The sequence below is a fragment of the Magallana gigas genome, chromosome 9 (assembly GCF_963853765.1).
Source record: "Magallana gigas chromosome 9, xbMagGiga1.1, whole genome shotgun sequence".
NCBI classification, from domain to species: Eukaryota; Metazoa; Mollusca; class Bivalvia; order Ostreida; family Ostreidae; genus Magallana; species Magallana gigas.
The window spans coordinates 42,616,395-42,641,905 of NC_088861.1; the positions used below are offsets into that span (position 1 = coordinate 42,616,395).

Here is a 25,511-nt window from a genome sequence, read left to right on the forward strand (position 1 = left end):
AGGGCAGATAACTCCAAGTATCAGCACAAGCGGAAAATGATATATCTTTTCAATGCAACTCCAGAAATAAAGCACTTACTAAAAAACTAATAAATAATTCTTCAAATTAATATTCAAAATATATTCCAAATCATGAAAATAATATAAAAATACACAACACAGTGACAAAAAATTAATGTTGAATTGCTCAATATTTTAGCAAGTTCAGTTTGTTTATTATTGTTTCATCTAGCATTGTATGTCTGACTGTCTTGCTGGTCTGGGTATTTACTGGACTGTTCTGATCATTTTCCTCAACACTCTGCAATGTTGAAAAAAGTAAAATATTACATGTATGGATCATTTAATCATATCATTTACATGTATGTATTTCGCATAAAACAACAGACATGTTCAAATTTGACTGAATGTTGTTTTGTTTTTTCAAAAAAGAAGGAAAATCCTGATGTGTTTATGTTTACATGTACAAAATTTCAAAAGTGAAAAAGAGGAAATAGCTTTTAATTATTATCTCAAGTTATATTGATTAATGTTATTTTACTTGGAATACATATTAGTCTATAGTTGCATGCACTAATTAATAGCTGCAACTGAATTACATATAGCATAACAGGGCTCACCATTAACTAAAATATTAACCTGTTCTTGACGCAGGTGGATTACTTGTATTAATGCTATTCTAAATTGTAATTTGTCATTGATAAGTATGAAAAATTATGAATGGCATATAAAATAAATGATAGAAATTGATAAGAGGTATGGTATGGTACAGTATTGGTAAAGTTGGTCTCCACATTATTTACTGTCACAAAATACTTCATTAAAAATTATCCTTATTGTTGTTGTTATCAAATACAGTGTATCTCAGTACTGGGTCAGTATAAAAAAATCTTTTAAATATTAAAAATAAATTATTAAGGTTTAAAAGATATCTTACTATTGTATATAATATCACTCAAGAGAAGAATATTCTACTCAATCTGATGGTGTGTTCTAGTGATATGACACTGACAAGTAGATTTAGAACATATTTTTCAGTAACTAAGCTACTATATAGTTTGGATATAGGTTTTCAACCCTCACTGAAATTTCATATTTCTTTTTTTATACTTAAAGTTTGATCAGTTCCATTACAGTGAAAAAAAAAGTTTTTAATTTTTCATGGCATTTTATCATGACATCATATCATAATTGTTCAAGAAAACTAATTGTAAACCAGACAAGTGTTTTTGTTTTTTTACTTGTCCAAATACAAAAATCAGCTGGACACAGAAACTGGACAAGTGTAACAGTTGATCCCTGCATGATAGATAATATACTATCAGCTGATTTGAATATCTACATGTGACATCACTTTTTGATTAATTTTGTTTAAAATCATCAACTCACATTTTCTGTTCTATGTCTCCCTTTTGACAGACTCTGTTGTGATGATAAGAGCCAAATTCATTTATTTCTGCAGCATACACATAATCCTACAATTGTTTTTAATATATTTACAGCAATTTTATAACAAAATGAATCATTTTAAACAAATTTTTCAAATTACCTTTACCTTTACTTTAATGCTGTTAACTTTACATGTATATTATATAATCTAAATTAAGTAGTCTGTTCCAAATGGTATTTCCATCACTGTTTGCTTAATTAAGATGGCTCAAATCATCCAAAAAAAAAACCCAACCCAAAAACAACTTAGGTATGAAATATAACATGATGCGAAAGAGAATATAAATCAAAAAGGTGAAAAACATTTTTTTTTGGAGGGAGGGGGGGGGGAGTATTTGTATTTTCTAAAATTATCAATTTAAAAAAAATAATAACCACTGAAATTTCACTTTGCGAATGACATGAAGAACCTGGGTGATACTGTTAATAATTGGAGAGGGTGTTTGAGGGGGGGGGGGAGATAATTTTGTTTGCCGGGGAATCTGATGCCTGATTCTTAAAATTTACTCTGTACATTTAGACCTGAGGTGTATTCATTGAGAAAATTAACAAGCGGTGGAAGCTTGAACAGACTATAAGATTGGCTGAAAATTATTTGATTCGGATGTGAATATACATACCTTGACCAATTGGAATAAGGACTGCTATGGACTGCATCTTATCTCCATAGACTGCCTTTTTATGATCCTATTTTTTCGCTTGTTCATGAGGTTTTAAACATATACATTGTATATTCCAGAGATTTGGGGTTAATTTAATCAAACCACATCACTGACACCAGATCTGACTTTCACTTAAAACGCATGGCAATGATGGATTTCTGTAATCGCTGTGGGTACCTCAGAACTATGCTCATCATGGGTTGACACTCTAGAAGAGTACACACTGCGATTCTTTCCATCTTGGACACCATCTGTCCAGGGTGGGGTGTTTAATTGTATTGCATTCCTATATAAGTGTTGCAGGTTGGTAGCTCATTAGCTTCCTTGGTTGAGTGCTTGATTCGTATGTCAGATTACTTAAGTCAGAAACTTATGTAGAGGAAACCTCTGTCCGTTTCACTTGATCATTTTGTAAAAGACAGTCACGTGTTTACAAAAAGTTTGAATAAAGCACAGATCGGTAATTAAGCTAAATCCAAATAGAGCATGTTTCATTTCATATTCACCAATTGATTAGAGACTAACTCTAAATACACTAAAACTTAAATCACATGCTTTCTCCATCCAATTTGATCTATGTTTTTCCAACGTCTGCTTTTGCCATGTTGTTGTGACGTCTTCTTTTGTACTTCAATACAGAAGAGTCAACAAATGGAAGTAACTTTCAGTTGGATTTTGTGGAAAAGCGGTAACTTCAAATAGTTGTATGTTAAAGCCAGTGAATATACCCAAGCCAATTTTGGTTGTATTTATTAGACCAAGGTCTTTTCTTATTAAAGAAATGTTTATTCCCGCTTTCAATTGCCTGCTTAAAATTAAATTGATATTACTTTATGTGCCTGTTTTTTACTATTTTATAAGCTAAATCTATGAAACACAAACCGATGATATTTTTATCTGTACATTTCACTGAAATCAATTTATGTGTACAAGTACATTGATTACTTGCTTATAAAATTAAACTGATGTCATGATCAAACCTACATGCATTTATGGAGCATACGAGTTATTTATATAATGGTCGTTGGATCGACCATAGAACCTACGAAAAGATGACTTCAAATGAGACTGTTAATAGTCCGGTTTTATCAACTTGTTTGTCAGTTGCTTACCTCGCCTTAGAAACTGTTCATAAAAAACAATAACAATAACAAACCGTCAACCATCTTAAAAATCCATAAAACGAAATGCAAATTCAAAGCAGAGCAACACAGACCTCCAAAAAGATAGAGGTAGGATCAGGTGCCTAGGAGGAGTAAGCATCCTCTGCGGACCGTTCATATGAAAAGCATGCCCTTGCGTATTGAATTAACTAACAGACAAAAACTCTATATGCAGGTGATAAAGGTATATTGCTACATAAGTAAGGAAAGATGACTATAGAAAAATTGAAATTATCACGTTTATCATAAAGTTTTGTTGTAAGGTTGCCATCTTTATTTTGACTTTTCTAGCTTTTGTAGGTTAGATTTGATAAAACTGTTTTAAAGGGCTTGTATGACCCAGCACTATCTCGAGAAAATTATAGCGCGCCAGATAAAAGTCTACTAAATATGCATGCGTCATAAAAAAAGAACGAATCCTATCAAACGTGCACAGAACTTTTCGCATTCCTGGAAGAGAGAGCATGGGTCTGCTCAAGGATTCGTGGTTTGTGTTCATGGGAACACTTTTATTTTCAATTCCTCTACTGAATGATTGTGTAAGTAAACTATTTCTTTTATCAACCAAGAACATAAAGCTTTCTGTTTGCCTCTTGCTTAAACCTTCACCATAAACTTCGGTATGTACGTATCTTCTATTATAAAAGGTGATGAATTATTTTAAACAATTCTTCAGGGAAAGGAGACTGAATATTAAATCATGAATATTAATCATATCAATTCTATATAAGAGTATATTCCAACATATACTTTTATTTTGAATATGAAGGCCATTGCCATGTAATGTTTTATCCAAAGTAACTTTAAAAATAAAAACACTAAAATCATGCAAACAAAATGTCTGCCTGTAGTGCATTTAGTTATTTTACCCAATACAAAGACAAAGAAAAAATCAATCGTGTTGGTGGCATAGAACCCTCAACTATTAAAATCAATATTTTTTGGCATGGTTTGCAGTGTTTTTCTTATCTTTAAATATGCCTAGTGCTCAACTACTGAACAATTCAAGTTTCTTAAGGTTTGAGCTATATAAATGTTAAAAATACTTTGTACACACAAGTACGGACTTGAATTTTTTCCTGATAGGTTTCAAAGGTGCTTTACAAAATATTAATATTGATTGAAAATAATTTATGTTTGTTTTTTGTACATTAATCTTAAATAACACAACTTAACAAAAAAATCAAATCCATTAAAAATTGAATTACAGTTTACAAATAACAATTTGAGGTGATTTGGTTCGGATGATATAGTTCGTAAATTTATATCAAGAATATCAAATTTATCAAAACTAACTAAGTGTATAATGGATGACATTTCGGTCCGTTATTATCATACCTGTGGTATTTATCACTAACGAAATCAGCTTAAAAACTAAAATATCATATTTTTGCTTATGTTGATGGTCAAATTATCAAAGAATTTTACTACTACGAAAATAAACTTCTGTTTTATCTTTAATATACAATAACACTGTTTAGTTTTTATGGTCTCCGAGTTTCATCAAACCTAATTATTATTCGGAAAAATCTTTGTTCATCTTTTCTTTCTTCTAGACGCCAACTTTATTTTTCAAAACTTACTCGTTTATTCGCCGTATTTTTAGGTCTGATTAGATGTCGAGCGATGTTGTCGTTATATATTTTACTTTTGAGAAATTCCGAACCGTCTTTAATTTTTATCTTTAACTTAAATTTATCGATCCCTTTTCAATTTATCAAATGAAAATAGCTTCAACGATGACTGGCCGAAACGATTTCACAGAGTTGTTTTGGAAGTATATGAAATGAAAAAGTGCAAGATAATATCAATTTGTTTTTAAAAATATCAACGAAAGATATAAGTGTTGAACTATAGGTTTTTAAATTTTCACGTATTTTTTCTATTTTAACCCCTTCCCTGCCCTGCCTAATAATTTGAACTTATTTAAAAAGTTGTAAATCTTAACAAGACATTTCATTTGGTAAAAATAGGAAAAGAGGAATGGCCCCTATTTAGGAAGATAAATTCTTCACAAGTTTGCTGTCAAAAACTTGTAAAGGAAGACAAATTTCAAATAAATGTGTATCTAGTATATGTTTTTAAGAATTTAAAATAAAACTTTAATCCCATTCCTAGTACTGAATTGATATTTCTATTGAATATACTCAGTGTTTCAGACACCATTTTAGCTGTTGTTTGCCAATTTACCGTGTTGGCGCATATATGCCGCGTTAAGGTAACTAAAAGTATTTTTTTTAAATGAAGTAATTGAATAATACCTTTGCATTTCATAAAGTGTAACATTTTTAACTTAAATTTAGACTCAGCTAGATAATTGATCAATAACATAGTTGCTAGCTGTATATACACTGTCGCCTAGAGGACAGTGTCTGTGCTTGTAAGTCTGGGAGTACACATGTTGAAATGCCCCACTATTTTACGATAGCGTAGAAATCTTGTGTCATAATTAAAAGCGTCTGAAAGTTTTTTTCAGGTCTGTTTACCTCTGGTAAGATTATCTGAGGGGTGGGGTCTAAATGATAAAGATATGAAACCGCAAAGGAAACAGGCTCAAATTGAATTGAACCTTATCAGTTTTCTCACAATACACGGCTTTCCAGAAGACTCGGCTCTCGCCTCGCTTCATGTGTATTTCGTCCACTAAAGCAAATGTGTATTACTGACATGAAAACCAATAGACTGCTAAACGAACACAGGGCATGGTTTGATTAAACAATTTCTTTAAAAAAAATCAAAGAACATATTCTGGTCTGATTAAGTCGAAAAGTTTTGTTTAACGACAAATACTTATTATTTGGACCTCAATGGGTTTTTTTTTAATCATGGTCCAGCATGGTATTGTTTTATTCTTAAAGTGTGCTGATTATGTAAATTCATGCTGGTTTTCCCTTTAAATATCATTAACTAGGTCAAAATGACGATTCAAAATATCGGAAAGCCAAGTTCCATAACTTTTTCCTTAAGTTTCTTAGTAGTTGAAAACGCATGAGAAACATTAGTAATTAAGTCCACCATTGAGCTTTTGAATAACTAATGTGTGCTGTGTCTGGGAAAATATGCTGATTATGACAAAAATGCCGTTTATTTTATCGTGATGGTAATCAAACTTGCCGAGAGCAAGCCAAATTTTATAATTTTGTTTAAGAGTCTTATAGAAAGGAAACAAACTATCATAAATTGGTACAACATAATATTTCATTATTTCAGCGATTAAAACAGCCAGTTACTCAAACCCATCACTTTTCTGCTCTGATCAATCTTGTATTAACAAATCTCTAATGTCATCATCTGGTGCATTGCTACTCTCATTTCAAGGAACTTTTTCAAAATTTAAAATCCCAAAATTTTACCAAATTCAATAACATCAAAACTTACGACTTTCGTTACAGTTTATACAACCATCTCCTACGATAAACTAAAGTCCAGGCTTATTGACGTCATTGATAGCTGGTTTTTTTAATACACATGGATCACGTATTTTTTTTTTTTTTAACTTTTTCATATGTCATTTACAAAACTGTTTTGTCAAAAACCATTCGGATTGTGCACAAAAGTACACTGAAGTGGATATAAAAAAGATGCTTGAGTTTCTAATAGACAACATCTATGTTGTTTTTTGGAAATCAGGTCTTCTAACAATCTGTTTGAATTCCCATGGTTACAAATTGCAACCCATTGTTAGCAGGCCTATCTGTGTATTAATATGAAGCAGAATTATTTTTTTAAAAACTTGTGCATGAATAAAATGAACACTCGCTGTGGCCTTCAACGCAACATTCAGGTATATCTACGACGTGTTATTAATTAGCAATTGCTACTTCTATAATTACGTCGACTTATTGTATCCCAGTTAACGTGAAATAAAACATACCACAGAGGCTGCTTCATATGTATCATATTTGGATATTTTATTGGAAATGGACTTTGATGGTAACCTAACAACTAAACTTTATGATAAACGTGATGACTTCAATTTTTATAAAGTCAACTTTCATTACTTATGTAGCAACATTACTTAATCACCTGCATATGGTGTTTTTTTCTCTCAGTTACATTGGTACGCAAGGGCATGTTCTACGTATGAAGGTTTTCTAAGGCGAGGCAAGCTACTGAAAAAAAAAACATGTTGATAAAACAAAAATACCAACAGCCTTGAATGAAGTCACCTTTTCGTAGGTTCTATAGTCAGTAAAACGACATTGTCAGCAAACACAACCTTCTCCTGGGTCGGTTGCTGACTGACGTTTTTCATACTTATTGTTAGACCATAATTATTCACCTAATTGTCTAGGGATTTTTCTGTTTTTCCGATTACGGCAAAGAGCACAAGGCGAGCGTGACCGATCCTTATTTCGCTCTATTTTTTTATGAGGTCCGTGTTCGCTGTACTCTTGTTTTGTATTTTTCCTGTCGACTTTTGATTTTGAACACTGTTTGATATCACCACATGTTATACAAGACTTTTGGCGTATTGTTGTTTCTTTAAAAATAATTAGACTTTAGCCCCTTGAGAATTCTTGGGTCTCACAAGGGGTTCAAAGTTTGATGTAGGAATATATCCCATACCGAAACAGTTGTGTAAGATCTTCTTGAAAACTGCAATGATCAATATGTGATGAAAAAAAATGATAAAAACAAACCGTCAACCATCTCGAAAATCCTTAAAACAAAATGCAAATTAAAAGCAGAGCAACACGGAATTTTAAAAAGATAGAGGTAGTATCAGGTACCTAGGAGGAGTAAGCATCCTCAACTGACCGGTCGCACGCACCTTAAGCTCCCTGTCGTAATCGGGAAAAAACCGGAAAAGTCCGTAGACAATTCGGTGATTAATTATGATCTAACAATTAGTACGAAAAAAGTCAGTCAGCATGCGACCTAGTGGAAGATTTCATTTGCTGACAAGGTCGTTGGTTCGACCATAGAACTTACGAAAAGATGACTTCAAATGAGACTGTTAATAGTCCGGTTTTATCAACTTGTTTGTCAGTTGCTTACCTCGCCTTAGAAACTGTTCATAAAAAACAATAACAATAACAAACCGTCAACCATCTTAAAAATCCATAAAACGAAATGCAAATTCAAAGCAGAGCAACACAGACCTCCAAAAAGATAGAGGTAGGATCAGGTGCCTAGGAGGAGTAAGCATCCTCTGCGGACCGTTCATATGAAAAGCATGCCCTTGCGTATTGAATTAACTAACAGACAAAAACTCTATATGCAGGTGATAAAGGTATATTGCTACATAAGTAAGGAAAGATGACTATAGAAAAATTGAAATTATCACGTTTATCATAAAGTTTTGTTGTAAGGTTGCCATCTTTATTTTGACTTTTCTAGCTTTTGTAGGTTAGATTTGATAAAACTGTTTTAAAGGGCTTGTATGACCCAGCACTATCTCGAGCGCGCCAGATAAAAGTCTACTAAATATGCATGCGTCATAAAAAAAGAACGAATCCTATCAAACGTGCACAGAACTTTTCGCATTCCTGGAAGAGAGAGCATGGGTCTGCTCAAGGATTCGTGGTTTGTGTTCATGGGAACACTTTTATTTTCAATTCCTCTACTGAATGATTGTGTAAGTAAACTATTTCTTTTATCAACCAAGAACATAAAGCTCTCTGTTTTCCTCTTGCTTAAACCTTCACCATAAACTTCGGTATGTACGTATCTTCTATTATAAAAGGTGATGAATTATTTTAAACAATTCTTCAGGGAAAGGAGACTGAATATTAAATCATGAATATTAATCATATCAATTCTATATAAGAGTATATTCCAACATATACTTTTTTTTTGAATATGAAGGCCATTGCCATGTAATGTTTTATCCAAAGTAACTTTAAAAATAAAAACACTAAAATCATGCAAACAAAATGTCTGCCTGTAGTGCATTTAGTTATTTTACCCAATACAAAGACAAAGAAAAAATCAATCGTGTTGGTGGCATAGAACCCTCAACTATTAAAATCAATATTTTTTGGCATGGTTTGCAGTGTTTTTCTTATCTTTAAATATGCCTAGTGCTCAACTACTGAACAATTCAAGTTTCATAAGGTTTGAGGTATCTAATTGTTAAAAATACTTTGTACACACAAGTACGAACTTGAATTTTTTCCTGATAGGTTTCAAAGGTGCTTTACAAAATATTAATATTGATTGAAAATAATTTATGTTTGTTTTTTGTACATTAATCTTAAATAACACAACTTAACAAAAAAAATCAAATCCATTAAAAATTGAATTACAGTTTACAAATAACAATTTGAGGTGATTTGGTTCGGATGATATAGTTCGTAAATTTATATCAAGAATATCAAATTTATCAAAACTTACTAAGTATATAATGGATAACATTTCGGTCCGTTATTATCATACCTGTGGTATTTATCACTAACGATTACAGCTTAAAAACTAAAATATCATATTTTTGCTTATGTTGATGGTCAAATTATCAAAGAATTTTACTACTACGAAAATAAACTTCTGTTTTATCTTTAATATACAATAACACTGTTTAGTTTTTATGGTCTCCGAGTTTCATCAAACCTAATTATTATTCGGAAAAATCTTTGTTCATCTTTTTTTTCTTCTAGACGCCAACTTTATTCTGCAAAACTTACTCGTTTATTCGCTGTATTTTTAGCTCTGATTAGATGTCGAGCGATGTTGTCGTTATATATTTTACTTTTGAGAAATTCCGAACCGTCTTTAATTTTTATCTTTTACTTAAATTTATCGATCCCTTTTAAATTCATCAAATGAAAATAGCTTCAACGATGACTGGCCGAAATGATTTCACAGAGTTGTTTTGGAAGTATATGAAATGAAAAAGTGCAAGATAATATCAATTTGTTTTTAAAAATATCAACGAAAGATATAAGTGTTGAACTATAGGTTTCTAAATTTTTTTTCACATATTTTTCTATTTTTCTATTTTTCCCTGCCCTGCCTAATAATTTTTTCTGCTTAAATAAATGAGAAACTGATTAAATATTTCAAAATATTTTTAATTCAATGTGTCAGGATAATTTAATTTGGCTTTATAAGAATTGTTTCTATATATTTTTTGCAAAGGGCAGATAACTCCAAGCATGAAAACCTTATTAAATGAGTCTTAACAAATAATAATAGCATGAAATTCTGTTTTTAGATATTTTCCATTAATGAAATAGGTTAACTGCTTGAATAGATAACAATGTTTATGATTTTACCACTTTAGGAAGGCTTAAATTGATTTTTGTGTATGATAAAGGGCAGATAACTCCAAGTATCAGCACAAGCGGAAAATGATATATCTTTTCAATGCAACTCCAGAAATAAAGCACTTACTAAAAAACTAATAAATAATTCTTCAAATTAATATTCAAAATATATTCCAAATCATGAAAATAATATAAAAATACACAACACAGTGACAAAAAATTAATGTTGAATTGCTCAATATTTTAGCAAGTTCAGTTTGTTTATTATTTGTTCATCTAGCATTGTATGTCTGACTGTCTTGCTGGTCTGGGTATTTACTGGACTGTTCTGATCATTTTCCTCAACACTCTGCAATGTTGAAAAAAGTAAAATATTACATGTATGGATCATTTTATCATATCATTTACATGTATGTATTTCGCATAAAACAACAGACATGTTCAAATTTGACTGAATGTTGTTTTGTTTTTTCAAAAAAGAAGGAAAATCCTGATGTGTTTATGTTTACATGTACAAAATTTCAAAAGTGAAAAAGAGGAAATAGCTTTTAATTATTATCTCAAGTTATATTGATTAATGTTATTTTACTTGAAATACATATTAGTCTATAGTTGCATGCACTAATTAATAGCTGCAACTGAATTACATATAGCATAACAGGGCTCACCATTAACTAAAATATTAACCTGTTCTTGACGCAGGTGGATTACTTGTATTAATGCTATTCTAAATTGTAATTTGTCATTGATAAGTATGAAAAATTATGAATGGCATATAAAATAAATGATAGAAATTGATAAGAGGTATGGTATGGTACAGTATTGGTAAAGTTGGTCTCCACATTATTTACTGTCACAAAATACTTCATTAAAAATTATCCTTATTGTTGTTGTTATCAAATACAGTGTATCTCAGTACTGGGTCAGTATAAAAAAAATCTTTTAAATATTAAAAATAAATTATTAAGGTTTAAAAGATATCTTACTATTGTATATAATATCACTCAAGAGAAGAATATTCTACTCAATCTGATGGTGTGTTCTAGTGATATGACACTGACAAGTAGATTTAGAACATATTTTTCAGTAACTAAGCTACTATATAGTTTGGATATAGGTTTTCAACCCTCACTGAAATTTCATATTTCTTTTTTTATACTTAAAGTTTGATCAGTTCCATTACAGTGAAAAAAAAAAGTTTTTAATTTTTCATGGCATTTTATCATGACATCATATCATAATTGTTCAAGAAAACTAATTGTAAACCAGACAAGTGTTTTTGTTTTTTTACTTGTCCAAATACAAAAATCAGCTGGACACAGAAACTGGACAAGTGTAACAGTTGATCCCTGCATGATAGATAATATACTATCAGCTGATTTGAATATCTACATGTGACATCACTTTTTGATTAATTTTGTTTAAAATCATCAACTCACATTTTCTGTTCTATGTCTCCCTTTTGACAGACTCTGTTGTGATGATAAGAGCCAAATTCATTTATTTCTGCAGCATACACATAATCCTACAATTGTTTTTAATATATTTACAGCAATTTTATAACAAAATGAATCATTTTAAACAAATTTTTCAAATTACCTTTACCTTTACTTTAATGCTGTTAACTTTACATGTATATTATATAATCTAAATTAAGTAGTCTGTTCCAAATGGTATTTCCATCACTGTTTGCTTAATTAAGATGGCTCAAATCATCCAAAAAAAAAACCCAACCCAAAAACAACTTAGGTATGAAATATAACATGATGCGAAAGAGAATATAAATCAAAAAGGTGAAAAACATTTTTTTTTGGAGGGAGGGGGGGGGAGTATTTGTATTTTCTAAAATTATCAATTTAAAAAAAATAATAACCACTGAAATTTCACTTTGCGAATGACATGAAGAACCTGGGTGATACTGTTAATAATTGGAGAGGGTGTTTGAGGGGGGGGGAGATAATTTTGTTTGCCGGGGAATCTGATGCCTGATTCTTAAAATTTACTCTGTACATTTAGACCTGAGGTGTATTCATTGAGAAAATTAACAAGCGGTGGAAGCTTGAACAGACTATAAGATTGGCTGAAAATTATTTGATTCGGATGTGAATATACATACCTTGACCAATTGGAATAAGGACTGCTATGGACTGCATCTTATCTCCATAGACTGCCTTTTTATGATCCTATTTTTTCGCTTGTTCATGAGGTTTTAAACATATACATTGTATATTCCAGAGATTTGGGGTTAATTTAATCAAACCACATCACTGACACCAGATCTGACTTTCACTTAAAACGCATGGCAATGATGGATTTCTGTAATCGCTGTGGGTACCTCAGAACTATGCTCATCATGGGTTGACACTCTAGAAGAGTACACACTGCGATTCTTTCCATCTTGGACACCATCTGTCCAGGGTGGGGTGTTTAATTGTATTGCATTCCTATATAAGTGTTGCAGGTTGGTAGCTCATTAGCTTCCTTGGTTGAGTGCTTGATTCGTATGTCAGATTACTTAAGTCAGAAACTTATGTAGAGGAAACCTCTGTCCGTTTCACTTGATCATTTTGTAAAAGACAGTCACGTGTTTACAAAAAGTTTGAATAAAGCACAGATCGGTAATTAAGCTAAATCCAAATAGAGCATGTTTCATTTCATATTCACCAATTGATTAGAGACTAACTCTAAATACACTAAAACTTAAATCACATGCTTTCTCCATCCAATTTGATCTATGTTTTTCCAACGTCTGCTTTTGCCATGTTGTTGTGACGTCTTCTTTTGTACTTCAATACAGAAGAGTCAACAAATGGAAGTAACTTTCAGTTGGATTTTGTGGAAAAGCGGTAACTTCAAATAGTTGTATGTTAAAGCCAGTGAATATACCCAAGCCAATTTTGGTTGTATTTATTAGACCAAGGTCTTTTCTTATTAAAGAAATGTTTATTCCCGCTTTCAATTGCCTGCTTAAAATTAAATTGATATTACTTTATGTGCCTGTTTTTTACTATTTTATAAGCTAAATCTATGAAACACAAACCGATGATATTTTTATCTGTACATTTCACTGAAATCAATTTATGTGTACAAGTACATTGATTACTTGCTTATAAAATTAAACTGATGTCATGATCAAACCTACATGCATTTATGGAGCATACGAGTTATTTATATAATGGTCGTTGGATCGACCATAGAACCTACGAAAAGATGACTTCAAATGAGACTGTTAATAGTCCGGTTTTATCAACTTGTTTGTCAGTTGCTTACCTCGCCTTAGAAACTGTTCATAAAAAACAATAACAATAACAAACCGTCAACCATCTTAAAAATCCATAAAACGAAATGCAAATTCAAAGCAGAGCAACACAGACCTCCAAAAAGATAGAGGTAGGATCAGGTGCCTAGGAGGAGTAAGCATCCTCTGCGGACCGTTCATATGAAAAGCATGCCCTTGCGTATTGAATTAACTAACAGACAAAAACTCTATATGCAGGTGATAAAGGTATATTGCTACATAAGTAAGGAAAGATGACTATAGAAAAATTGAAATTATCACGTTTATCATAAAGTTTTGTTGTAAGGTTGCCATCTTTATTTTGACTTTTCTAGCTTTTGTAGGTTAGATTTGATAAAACTGTTTTAAAGGGCTTGTATGACCCAGCACTATCTCGAGAAAATTATAGCGCGCCAGATAAAAGTCTACTAAATATGCATGCGTCATAAAAAAAGAACGAATCCTATCAAACGTGCACAGAACTTTTCGCATTCCTGGAAGAGAGAGCATGGGTCTGCTCAAGGATTCGTGGTTTGTGTTCATGGGAACACTTTTATTTTCAATTCCTCTACTGAATGATTGTGTAAGTAAACTATTTCTTTTATCAACCAAGAACATAAAGCTTTCTGTTTGCCTCTTGCTTAAACCTTCACCATAAACTTCGGTATGTACGTATCTTCTATTATAAAAGGTGATGAATTATTTTAAACAATTCTTCAGGGAAAGGAGACTGAATATTAAATCATGAATATTAATCATATCAATTCTATATAAGAGTATATTCCAACATATACTTTTATTTTGAATATGAAGGCCATTGCCATGTAATGTTTTATCCAAAGTAACTTTAAAAATAAAAACACTAAAATCATGCAAACAAAATGTCTGCCTGTAGTGCATTTAGTTATTTTACCCAATACAAAGACAAAGAAAAAATCAATCGTGTTGGTGGCATAGAACCCTCAACTATTAAAATCAATATTTTTTGGCATGGTTTGCAGTGTTTTTCTTATCTTTAAATATGCCTAGTGCTCAACTACTGAACAATTCAAGTTTCTTAAGGTTTGAGCTATATAAATGTTAAAAATACTTTGTACACACAAGTACGGACTTGAATTTTTTCCTGATAGGTTTCAAAGGTGCTTTACAAAATATTAATATTGATTGAAAATAATTTATGTTTGTTTTTTGTACATTAATCTTTAATAACACAACTTAACAAAAAAATCAAATCCATTAAAAATTGAATTACAGTTTACAAATAACAATTTGAGGTGATTTGGTTCGGATGATATAGTTCGTAAATTTATATCAAGAATATCAAATTTATCAAAACTAACTAAGTATATAATGGATGACATTTCGGTCCGTTATTATCATACCTGTGGTATTTATCACTAACGAAATCAGCTTAAAAACTAAAATATCATATTTTTGCTTATGTTGATGGTCAAATTATCAAAGAATTTTACTACTACGAAAATAAACTTCTGTTTTATCTTTAATATACAATAACACTGTTTAGTTTTAATGGTCTCCGAGTTTCATCAAACCTAATTATTATTCGGAAAAATCTTTGTTCATCTTTTCTTTCTTCTAGACGCCAACTTTATTTTTCAAAACTTACTCGTTTATTCGCCGTATTTTTAGGTCTGATTAGATGTCGAGCGATGTTGTCGTTATATATTTTACTTTTGAGAAATTCCGAACCGTCTTTAATTTTTATCTTTAACTTAAATTTATCGATCCCTTTTCAATTTATCAAATGAAAATAGCTTCAACGATGACTGGCCGAAACGATTTCACAGAGTTGTTTTGGAAGTATATGAAATGAAAAAGTGCAAGATAATATCAATTTGTTTTTAAAAATATCAACGAAAGATATAAGTGTTGAACTATAGGTTTTTAAATTTTCACGTATTTTTTCTATTTTAACCCCTTCCCTGCCCTGCCTAATAATTTGAACTTATTTAAAAAGTTGTAAATCTTAACAAGACATTTCATTTGGTAAAAATAGGAAAAGAGGAATGGCTCCTATTTAGGAAGATAAATTCTTCACAAGTTTGCTGTCAAAAACTTGTAAAGGAAGACAAATTTCAAATAAATGTGTATCTAGTATATGTTTTTAAGAATTTAAAATAAAACTTTAATCCCATTCCTAGTACTGAATTGATATTTCTATTGAATATACTCAGTGTTTCAGACACCATTTTAGCTGTTGTTTGCCAATTTACCGTGTTGGCGCATATATGCCGCGTTAAGGTAACTAAAAGTATTTTTTTTTCAAATGAAGTAATTGAATAATACCTTTGCATTTCATAAAGTGTAACATTTTTAACTTAAATTTAGACTCAGCTAGATAATTGATCAATAACATAGTTGCTAGCTGTATATACACTGTCGCCTAGAGGACAGTGTCTGTGCTTGTAAGTCTGGGAGTACACATGTTGAAATGCCCCACTATTTTACGATAGCGTAGAAATCTTGTGTCATAATTAAAAGCGTCTGAAAGTTTTTTTCAGGTCTGTTTACCTCTGGTAAGATTATCTGAGGGGTGGGGTCTAAATGATAAAGATATGAAACCGCAAAGGAAACAGGCTCAAATTGAATTGAACCTTATCAGTTTTCTCACAATACACGGCTTTCCAGAAGACTCGGCTCTCGCCTCGCTTCATGTGTATTTCGTCCACTAAAGCAAATGTGTATTACTGACATGAAAACCAATAGACTGCTAAACGAACACAGGGCATGGTTTGATTAAACAATTTCTTTAAAAAAATCAAAGAACATATTCTGGTCTGATTAAGTCGAAAAGTTTTGTTTAACGACAAATACTTATTATTTGGACCTCAATGGGTTTTTTTTTAATCATGGTCCAGCATGGTATTGTTTTATTCTTAAAGTGTGCTGATTATGTAAATTCATGCTGGTTTTCCCTTTAAATATCATTAACTAGGTCAAAATGACGATTCAAAATATCGGAAAGCCAAGTTCCATAACTTTTTCCTTAAGTTTCTTAGTAGTTGAAAACGCATGAGAAACATTAGTAATTAAGTCCACCATTGAGCTTTTGAATAACTAATGTGTGCTGTGTCTGGGAAAATATGCTGATTATGACAAAAATGCCGTTTATTTTATCGTGATGGTAATCAAACTTGCCGAGAGCAAGCCAAATTTTATAATTTTGTTTAAGAGTCTTATAGAAAGGAAACAAACTATCATAAATTGGTACAACATAATATTTCATTATTTCAGCGATTAAAACAGCCAGTTACTCAAACCCATCACTTTTCTGCTCTGATCAATCTTGTATTAACAAATCTCTAATGTCATCATCTGGTGCATTGCTACTCTCATTTCAAGGAACTTTTTCAAAATTTAAAATCCCAAAATTTTACCAAATTCAATAACATCAAAACTTACGACTTTCGTTACAGTTTATACAACCATCTCCTACGATAAACTAAAGTCCAGGCTTATTGACGTCATTGATAGCTGGTTTTTTAATACACATGGATCACGTATTTTTTTTTTAACTTTGTCATATGTCATTTACAAAACTGTTTTGTCAAAAACCATTCGGATTGTGCACAAAAGTACACTGAAGTGGATATAAAAAAGATGCTTGAGTTTCTAATAGACAACATCTATGTTGTTTTTTGGAAATCAGGTCTTCTAACAATCTGTTTGAATTCCCATGGTTACAAATTGCAACCCATTGTTAGCAGGCCTATCTGTGTATTAATATGAAGCAGAATTAATTTTTTAAAAACTTGTGCATGAATAAAATGAACACTCGCTGTGGCCTTCAACGCAACATTCAGGTATATCTACGACGTGTTATTAATTAGCAATTGCTACTTCTATAATTACGTCGACTTATTGTATCCCAGTTAACGTGAAATAAAACATACCACAGAGGCTGCTTCATATGTATCATATTTGGATATTTTATTGGAAATGGACTTTGATGGTAACCTAACAACAAAACTTTATGATAAACGTGATGACTTCAATTTTTATAAAGTCAACTTTCATTACTTATGTAGCAACATTACTTAATCACCTGCATATGGTGTTTTTTTCTCTCAGTTACATTGGTACGCAAGGGCATGTTCTACGTATGAAGGTTTTCTAAGGCGAGGCAAGCTACTGAAAAAAGAAACATGTTGATAAAACAAAAATACCAACAGCCTTGAATGAAGTCACCTTTTCGTAGGTTCTATAGTCAGTAAAACGACATTGTCAGCAAACACAACCTTCTCCTGGGTCGGTTGCTGACTGACGTTTTTCATACTTATTGTTAGACCATAATTATTCACCTAATTGTCTAGGGATTTTTCTGTTTTTCCGATTACGGCAAAGAGCACAAGGCGAGCGTGACCGATCCTTATTTCGCTCTATTTTTTTATGAGGTCCGTGTTCGCTGTACTCTTGTTTTGTATTTTTCCTGTCGACTTTTGATTTTGAACACTGTTTGATATCACCACATGTTATACAAGACTTTTGGCGTATTGTTGTTTCTTTAAAAATAATTAGACTTTAGCCCCTTGAGAATTCTTGGGTCTCACAAGGGGTTCAAAGTTTGATGTAGGAATATATCCCATACCGAAACAGTTGTGTAAGATCTTCTTGAAAACTGCAATGATCAATATGTGATGAAAAAAATGATAAAAACAAACCGTCAACCATCTCGAAAATCCTTAAAACAAAATGCAAATTAAAAGCAGAGCAACACGGAATTTTAAAAAGATAGAGGTAGTATCAGGTACCTAGGAGGAGTAAGCATCCTCAACTGACCGGTCGCACGCACCTTAAGCTCCCTGTCGTAATCGGGAAAAAACCGGAAAAGTCCGTAGACAATTCGGTGATTAATTATGATCTAACAATTAGTACGAAAAAAGTCAGTCAGCATGCGACCTAGTGGAAGATTTCATTTGCTGACAAGGTCGTTGGTTCGACCATAGAACTTACGAAAAGATGACTTCAAATGAGACTGTTAATAGTCCGGTTTTATCAACTTGTTTGTCAGTTGCTTACCTCGCCTTAGAAACTGTTCATAAAAAACAATAACAATAACAAACCGTCAACCATCTTAAAAATCCATAAAACGAAATGCAAATTCAAAGCAGAGCAACACAGACCTCCAAAAAGATAGAGGTAGGATCAGGTGCCTAGGAGGAGTAAGCATCCTCTGCGGACCGTTCATATGAAAAGCATGCCCTTGCGTATTGAATTAACTAACAGACAAAAACTCTATATGCAGGTGATAAAGGTATATTGCTACATAAGTAAGGAAAGATGACTATAGAAAAATTGAAATTATCACGTTTATCATAAAGTTTTGTTGTAAGGTTGCCATCTTTATTTTGACTTTTCTAGCTTTTGTAGGTTAGATTTGATAAAACTGTTTTAAAGGGCTTGTATGACCCAGCACTATCTCGAGCGCGCCAGATAAAAGTCTACTAAATATGCATGCGTCATAAAAAAAGAACGAATCCTATCAAACATGCACAGAACTTTTCGCATTCCTGGAAGAGAGAGCATGGGTCTGCTCAAGGATTCGTGGTTTGTGTTCATGGGAACACTTTTATTTTCAATTCCTCTACTGAATGATTGTGTAAGTAAACTATTTCTTTTATCAACCAAGAACATAAAGCTCTCTGTTTTCCTCTTGCTTAAACCTTCACCATAAACTTCGGTATGTACGTATCTTCTATTATAAAAGGTGATGAATTATTTTAAACAATTCTTCAGGGAAAGGAGACTGAATATTAAATCATGAATATTAATCATATCAATTCTATATAAGAGTATATTCCAACATATACTTTTTTTTTGAATATGAAGGCCATTGCCATGTAATGTTTTATCCAAAGTAACTTTAAAAATAAAAACACTAAAATCATGCAAACAAAATGTCTGCCTGTAGTGCATTTAGTTATTTTACCTAATACAAAGACAAAGAAAAAATCAATCGTGTTGGTGGCATAGGACCCTCAACTATTAAAATCAATATTTTTTGGCATGGTTTGCAGTGTTTTTCTTATCTTTAAATATGCCTAGTGCTCAACTACTGAACAATTCAAGTTTCATAAGGTTTGAGGTATCTAATTGTTAAAAATACTTTGTACACACAAGTACGAACTTGAATTTTTTCCTGATAGGTTTCAAAGGTGCTTTACAAAATATTAATATTGATTGAAAATAATTTATGTTTGTTTTTTGTACATTAATCTTAAATAACACAACTTAACAAAAAAAATCAAATCCATTAAAAATTGAATTACAGTTTACAAATAACAATTTGAGGTGATTTGGTTCGGATGATATAGTTCGTAAATTTATATCAAGAATATCAAATTTATCAAAACTTACTAAGTATATAATGGATAACATTTCGGTCCGTTATTATCATACCTGTGGTATTTATCACTAACGATTACAGCTTAAAAACTAAAATATCATATTTTTGCTTATGTTGATGGTCAAATTATCAAAGAATTTTACTACTACGAAAATAAACTTCTGTTTTATCTTTAATATACAATAACACTGTTTAGTTTTTATGGTCTCCGAGTTTCATCAAACCTAATTATTATTCGGAAAAATCTTTGTTCATCATTTTTTTTTTCTAGACGCCAACTTTATTCTGCAAAACTTACTCGTTTATTCGCTGTATTTTTAGCTCTGATTAGATGTCGAGCGATGTTGTCGTTATATATTTTACTTTTGAGAAATTCCGAACCGTCTTTAATTTTTATCTTTTACTTAAATTTATCGATCCCTTTTAAATTCATCAAATGAAAATAGCTTCAACGATGACTGGCCGAAATGATTTCACAGAGTTGTTTTGGAAGTATATGAAATGAAAAAGTGCAAGATAATATCAATTTGTTTTTAAAAATATCAACGAAAGATATAAGTGTTGAACTATAGGTTTCTAAATTTTTTTTCACATATTTTTCTATTTTTCTATTTTTCCCTGCCCTGCCTAATAATTTTTTCTGCTTAAATAAATGAGAAACTGATTAAATATTTCAAAATATTTTTAATTCAATGTGTCAGGATAATTTAATTTGGCTTTATAAGAATTGTTTCTATATATTTTTTGCAAAGGGCAGATAACTCCAAGCATGAAAACCTTATTAAATGAGTCTTAACAAATAATAATAGCATGAAATTCTGTTTTTAGATATTTTCCATTAATGAAATAGGTTAACTGCTTGAATAGATAACAATGTTTATGATTTTACCACTTTAGGAAGGCTTAAATTGATTTTTGTGTATGATAAAGGGCAGATAACTCCAAGTATCAGCACAAGCGAAAAATGATATATCTTTTCAATGCAACTCCAGAAATAAAGCACTTACTAAAAAACTAATAAATAATTCTTCAAATTAATATTCAAAATATATTCCAAATCATGAAAATAATATAAAAATACACAACACAGTGACAAAAAATTAATGTTGAATTGCTCAATATTTTAGCAAGTTCAGTTTGTTTATTATTTGTTCATCTAGCATTGTATGTCTGACTGTCTTGCTGGTCTGGGTATTTACTGGACTGTTCTGATCATTTTCCTCAACACTCTGCAATGTTGAAAAAAGTAAAATATTACATGTATGGATCATTTAATCATATCATTTACATGTATGTATTTCGCATAAAACAACAGACATGTTCAAATTTGACTGAATGTTGTTTTGTTTTTTCAAAAAAGAAGGAAAATCCTGATGTGTTTATGTTTACATGTACAAAATTTCAAAAGTGAAAAAGAGGAAATAGCTTTTAATTATTATCTCAAGTTATATTGATTAATGTTATTTTACTTGGAATACATATTAGTCTATAGTTGCATGCACTAATTAATAGCTGCAACTGAATTACATATAGCATAACAGGGCTCACCATTAACTAAAATATTAACCTGTTCTTGACGCAGATGGATTACTTGTATTAATGCTATTCTAAATTGTAATTTGTCATTGATAAGTATGAAAAATTATGAATGGCATATAAAATAAATGATAGAAATTGATAAGAGGTATGGTATGGTACAGTATTGGTAAAGTTGGTCTCCACATTATTTACTGTCACAAAATACTTCATTAAAAATTATCCTTATTGTTGTTGTTATCAAATACAGTGTATCTCAGTACTGGGTCAGTATAAAAAAAATCTTTTAAATATTAAAAATGAATTATTAAGGTTTAAAAGATATCTTACTATTGTATATAATATCACTCAAGAGAAGAATATTCTACTCAATCTGATGGTGTGTTCTAGTGATATGACACTGACAAGTAGATTTAGAACATATTTTTCAGTAACTAAGCTACTATATAGTTTGGATATAGGTTTTCAACCCTCACTGAAATTTCATATTTCTTTTTTTATACTTAAAGTTTGATCAGTTCCATTACAGTGAAAAAAAAAGTTTTTAATTTTTCATGGCATTTTATCATGACATCATATCATAATTGTTCAAGAAAACTAATTGTAAACCAGACAAGTGTTTTTGTTTTTTTACTTGTCCAAATACAAAAATCAGCTGGACACAGAAACTGGACAAGTGTAACTGTTGATCCCTGCATGATAGATAATATACTATCAGCTGATTTGAATATCTACATGTGACATCACTTTTTGATTAATTTTGTTTAAAATCATCAACTCACATTTTCTGTTCTATGTCTCCCTTTTGACAGACTCTGTTGTGATGATAAGAGCCAAATTCATTTATTTCTGCAGCATACACATAATCCTACAATTGTTTTTAATATATTTACAGCAATTTTATAACAAAATGAATCATTTTAAACAAATTTTTCAAATTACCTTTACCTTTACTTTAATGCTGTTAACTTTACATGTATATTATATAATCAAAATTAAGTAGTCTGTTCCAAATGGTATTTCCATCACTGTTTGCTTAATTAAGATGGCTCAAATCATCCAAAAAAAAACCCAACCCAAAAACAACTTAGGTATGAAATATAACATGATGCGAAAGAGAATATAAATCAAAAAGGTGAAAAACATTTTTTTTTGGAGGGAGGGGGGGGGGAGAGAATTTGTATTTTCTAAAATTATCAATTTAAAAAAAATAATAACCACTGAAATTTCACTTTGCGAATGACATGAAGAACCTGGGTGATACTGTTAATAATTGGAGAGGGTGTTTGGGGGGGGGGGGGAGATAATTTTGTTTGCCGGGGAATCTGATGCCTGATTCTTAAAATTTACTCTGTACATTTAGACCTGAGGTGTATTCATTGAGAAAATTAACAAGCGGTGGAAGCTTGAACAGACTATAAGATTGGCTGAAAATTATTTGATTCGGATGTGAATATACATACCTTGACCAATTGGAATAAGGACTGCTATGGACTGCATCTTATCTCCATAGACTGCCTTTTTATGATCCTATTTTTTCGCTTGTTCATGAGGTTTTAAACATATACATTGTATATTCCAGAGATTTGGGGTTAATTTAATCAAACCACATCACTGACACCAGATCTGACTTTCACTTAAAACGCATGGCAATGATGGATTTCTGTAATCGCTGTGGGTACCTCAGAACTATGCTCATCATGGGTTGACACTCTAGAAGAGTACACACTGCGATTCTTTCCATCTTGGACACCATCTGTCCAGGGTGGGGTGTTTAATTGTATTGCATTCCTATATAAGTGTTGCAGGTTGGTAGCTCATTAGCTTCCTTGGTTGAGTGCTTGATTCGTATGTCAGATTACTTAAGTCAGAAACTTATGTAGAGGAAACCTCTGTCCGTTTCACTTGATCATTTTGTAAAAGACAGTCACGTGTTTACAAAAAGTTTGAATAAAGCACAGATCGGTAATTAAGCTAAATCCAAATAGAGCAGTTTCATTTCATATTCACCAATTGATTAGAGACTAACTCTAAATACACTAAAACTTAAATCACATGCTTTCTCCATCCAATTTGATCTATGTTTTTCCAACGTCTGCTTTTGCCATGTTGTTGTGACGTCTTCTTTTGTACTTCAATACAGAAGAGTCAACAAATGGAAGTAACTTTCAGTTGGATTTTGTGGAAAAGCGGTAACTTCAAATAGTTGTATGTTAAAGCCAGTGAATATACCCAAGCCAATTTTGGTTGTATTTATTAGACCAAGGTCTTTTCTTATTAAAGAAATGTTTATTCCCGCTTTCAATTGCCTGCTTAAAATTAAATTGATATTACTTTATGTGCCTGTTTTTTACTATTTTATAAGCTAAATCTATGAAACACAAACCGATGATATTTTTATCTGTACATTTCACTGAAATCAATTTATGTGTACAAGTACATTGATTACTTGCTTATAAAATTAAACTGATGTCATGATCAAACCTACATGCATTTATGGAGCATACGAGTTATTTATATAATGGTCGTTGGATCGACCATAGAACCTACGAAAAGATGACTTCAAATGAGACTGTTAATAGTCCGGTTTTATCAACTTGTTTGTCAGTTGCTTACCTCGCCTTAGAAACTGTTCATAAAAAACAATAACAATAACAAACCGTCAACCATCTCAAAAATCCATAAAACGAAATGCAAATTCAAAGCAGAGCAACACAGACCTCCAAAAAGATAGAGGTAGGATCAGGTGCCTAGGAGGAGTAAGCATCCTCTGCGGACCGTTCATATGAAAAGCATGCCCTTGCGTATTGAATTAACTAACAGACAAAAACTCTATATGCAAGTGATAAAGGTATATTGCTACATAAGTAAGGAAAGATGACTATAGAAAAATTGAAATTATCACGTTTATCATAAAGTTTTGTTGTAAGGTTGCCATCTTTATTTTTACTTTTCTAGCTTTTGTAGGTTAGATTTGATAAAACTGTTTTAAAGGGCTTGTATGACCCAGCACTATCTCGAGAAAATTATAGCGCGCCAGATAAAAGTCTACTAAATATGCATGCGTCATAAAAAAAGAACGAATCCTATCAAACGTGCACAGAACTTTTCGCATTCCTGGAAGAGAGAGCATGGGTCTGCTCAAGGATTCGTGGTTTGTGTTCATGGGAACACTTTTATTTTCAATTCCTCTACTGAATGATTGTGTAAGTAAACTATTTCTTTTATCAACCAAGAACATAAAGCTCTCTGTTTGCCTCTGGCTTAAACCTTCACCATAAACTTCGGTATGTACGTATCTTCTATTATAAAAGGTGATGAATTATTTTAAACAATTCTTCAGGGAAAGGAGACTGAATATTAAATCATGAATATTAATCATATCAATTCTATATAAGAGTATATTCCAACATATACTTTTATTTTGAATATGAAGGCCATTGCCATGTAATGTTTTATCCAAAGTAACTTTAAAAATAAAAACACTAAAATCATGCAAACAAAATGTCTGCCTGTAGTGCATTTAGTTATTTTACCCAATACAAAGACAAAGAAAAAATCAATCGTGTTGGTGGCATAGAACCCTCAACTATTAAAATCAATATTTTTTGGCATGGTTTGCAGTGTTTTTCTTATCTTTAAATATGCCTAGTGCTCAACTACTAAACAATTCAAGTTTCTTAAGGTTTGAGCTATATAAATGTTAAAAATACTTTGTACACACAAGTACGGACTTGAATTTTTTCCTGATAGGTTTCAAAGGTGCTTTACAAAATATTAATATTGATTGAAAATAATTTATGTTTGTTTTTTGTACATTAATCTTAAATAACACAACTTAACAAAAAA

General features: G+C 31.3%; 3 long non-coding RNA genes across 3 annotated transcripts; all 3 read right to left on the reverse strand.

Moving 5' to 3' along the window:
* Positions 1-225: 225 nt before the first annotated feature.
* LOC136271184 (uncharacterized) lies at positions 226-2,446 on the reverse strand. The gene is made up of 3 exons (XR_010709045.1): positions 2,070-2,446; positions 1,390-1,475; positions 226-301 (listed from the first exon to the last, which is right to left on the reverse strand). It is a non-coding gene; the product is annotated as an uncharacterized lncRNA (long non-coding RNA).
* Positions 2,447-10,689: 8,243 nt separating this feature from the next.
* On the reverse strand, positions 10,690-12,967 carry LOC136271149 (uncharacterized). Its single transcript, XR_010708995.1, has 3 exons — positions 12,599-12,967; positions 11,922-12,007; positions 10,690-10,831 (listed from the first exon to the last, which is right to left on the reverse strand). It is a non-coding gene; the product is annotated as an uncharacterized lncRNA (long non-coding RNA).
* An 8,236-nt stretch (positions 12,968-21,203) lies between these two features.
* Positions 21,204-23,494, reverse strand: LOC136271127 (uncharacterized). Its single transcript, XR_010708962.1, has 3 exons — positions 23,126-23,494; positions 22,445-22,530; positions 21,204-21,355 (listed from the first exon to the last, which is right to left on the reverse strand). It is a non-coding gene; the product is annotated as an uncharacterized lncRNA (long non-coding RNA).
* Positions 23,495-25,511: the final 2,017 nt, after the last annotated feature.